The sequence below is a fragment of the Petaurus breviceps genome, unplaced genomic scaffold (assembly GCF_028583685.1).
Source record: "Petaurus breviceps papuanus isolate PSGF00001 unplaced genomic scaffold, PetGlider_PUasm1.0 186, whole genome shotgun sequence".
In the NCBI taxonomy this organism is placed as follows: Eukaryota; Metazoa; Chordata; class Mammalia; order Diprotodontia; family Petauridae; genus Petaurus; species Petaurus breviceps.
Window position 1 is genome coordinate 25,579,228 of NW_027185798.1, and position 3,123 is coordinate 25,582,350.

Here is a 3,123-nt window from a genome sequence, read left to right on the forward strand (position 1 = left end):
TCTTCCCCCATCCCCTCTTGTTCTATTCTCTACTTTGAGCCTGTTCCTTTTAAAAAGTGTGTGCTTCTAACTACCCTCCCCTCCCAAACTGTCCTCCCCTCCATCATCCCCCCTTTCACACCCTTACCCCCTACTCTCCTGTAGGGCAAGATTTAGTGTGTATGTCATTCCCTCCCTAAGCCAAATTCAATGAAAGTAAGGTTGACCCATTCCCTTTTGACTTCCTGTTCTTCCCCTCCATTGTAACAGCTATCCCTTGCCTCTTCTATATGAGATGATTTACCCCATTCTGTCTCTCCCCATCTCCTCTCATTATATTCCTCTCTCACCTCTCAATTTCACCTTTTAAGTGTCATTCCTTCCTATTCAATTGATCCTGTGCCCTCTGTCTATGTATACCTGTACACATACATACACACACTCACAAATGTATTCATATGCACATATACCCTCCTATATAGACATATGTATGTATGTATATATATATATATACACATTTATATTCCCTTCAGCTATCCTCATACTGAGAAAAGTTTCATAAGTTACAATGATCATTTTTTCATGTAGGCATGTAAATAGTTCAACTTTGAGAAGTTCCTTATGATTTCTTTTTCCTGTTTATCTTCTCATGCTTCTCTTGCTTCTTGTATTTGAATTTAAGATGCTTATGATGTATCTAATTTGAGATACCCAATAAACAGGTACAGATGTGAGACTGGAGATCAGGAGAGAGATTAGGGCTGGAGAAATAGATTTAAAGTCATCTGCCTTGAGATGGTGCTGAATCCATCAGAACTGCTGAGATTACCAAGAAGATATCTTTTTATATAGAGGGAAGAGGTTCCAGGACAGACCCCTAGGGAACACACAGACAGGACTTAAATTCAACATTTCCAAAACCGAAATAACTACCTTTCCTATCAAACTCTCCCCTTTTCCTAACTTTTCTATTACTTTTGAGTATACTACCATCCTTCTGGGCATTCAGGCTCAAACCTAGATGTCATCCTTAGCTCCTTTCCCTCTCACCCTCCTATCCCCATATCCAATCAGCTGCCAGATCCTGTTATTTCTATCTCTGTAATTTATTTCACATATGATGCCTTCTCTCCTCTGACACTGCCACCACTCAGATGCAGGCCCTCATTACTTTATGCCTGGGCTAATAGCTGCTTGGTCTCCCCACCTTGTGTTTCCCCTATTCCATAGGTAACATAGGACAGGTTTTACTTAACACACAACAGAATATACATAGAACTGATACCCAAGTCCCTAAACCATCATGACATCTTAAAACTATGATGGCCTCAGCCATTTCACTCCTTGGGACCTATAGAATTGTGTCACCCTCTTGTGGAAGGTACCGTTGCACTCCCAAGAATGGAAAAGATCCTGGGATTGTTAGAGATTCCTGAGTTCCAGAAGTGGAGCATACTCTTGATTAATTTTGCTTGCTTTGGCTTTATTAAGATATATTGGGTGCAACTAGGTGGTACAGTGAATAGAGCACCGGCCCTGGAGTCAGGAGGACCTGAGTTCAACTCCGGCCTCAGACACTTAACACTTACTAGCTGTGTGATCTTGGGCAAGTCACTTAACCCCAATTACCCTGCTTTACCCCCCCCCAAACAGCAAAAAATAAACAAATAAAGATATATGGACAGAGAAGTTTGTTGTCTCAAGACAGACTGAAGTTGTAGTAACTGCTCCATATAAGTCCCCTCATCTCAAAGGGATATCCCAAATTCAGTTCCAAATCTTGGGGAAGCTACGGCCTATCCTGGGGGGTTTGTTTCTACACAGAAATGTGTGCTCATTAGAGCTAAGGAATCCACAGCTTTGGCTTACATAGGGGCTATAGACTAAGGATTGTGTCTGGAGGGGTATTGGCTTCAAGGAACTCAACCTGGTCCAGGTGTTTACCCCCACTGAATGTTGTTCTGTAGTTTCAAGTTTAGAATGGAGGAAGTTGGTATGGCTACCCACTTACACATACCTTCAGAAAAGAACTGTGTAACCTGTGTACACAGGTTCAACTTGAGGGCATCCAACACGTCCCTTTCAATTTTGCCCCCTGTGCAAGGGAGTTTCCTTTGGGGACCTATGGAACATAGTGCAGGTTTTACGTAACACAGCAGAAAACATGGAGGACTCATACCCAAGTCTCTAAACTGTCATGATATCTTAACTCTCTGATGGTTTCAGCCACTCCCTGGGACCTGTAGAATTGTTCCCATGACAGTATCACCTCGTGGTGAAGGCACTGCCCTCCCCCTCTTTCAAATGAAAAAGAACTGGACTTGTTAGAGACTTAATCTACTCTCCTCCCTGAGGAGTTCCATCTTCACTCAGGACCTAGACAGTCCACAGGACTCAGTACTAGCAGGTTGTTCCCCCATGTCATAACTCCTGCTGCTTGCATCTTTTCCCCTTGCATATGGACCGATAAGTGTGTTTTCTTCAGCTCTGAGTGACATTGGGCTTCTCTGTCTCTTCTCTCCCACCTCTAGAAAAGACTTTTTCTCTCTTTTGGTGCCCCAGCTGACAATAGCTATTCTCCTAGGAGGGTGTGCGGATACACGGCCCCCTCTCTAAGTCCTAGGGTATGTGCTACTGCATCCAACTCCCCATTAGTTTGTGTGTTTCCACATTAGTAGAGAAAAGACCTAGCATCCCAGCTCAGGCTCTGACCACTAAAATTCAGGCATCAACTTTAGCTGGTAGGTAAGTAATGGAGTAGAAATAAGGCACAGATAACACAGAACTGTAGGCAATGCATGCAGGGGGAAAAAGCTATTTAGAGTCAGAAAGATGACCCAAGTTCAAATCTTGGCTCTGCCACTGTATAAGGTGGGCCACCCTGGGAGAGTCACTTAAGCACTGTGGGTCTCAGTTTCTAAATCTGTAAAATGAGAGAGTTGAACTAGAGGGCCTTTAAAGTCATTTCTAGCGCAAAATCAATAATTCACTGACAACTCATTCAATAGTTTAGGAATTCACTCAAACTGTGCACCCCTGTCCATTCCTCTTCTGACTCATTTGTATTGATAGCAGTCTGGGACCCAAAGCAATGGAGGTGTGTGTGTGTGTGTGTGTGTGTGTGTGTGTGTGTGTGTGTGTGTG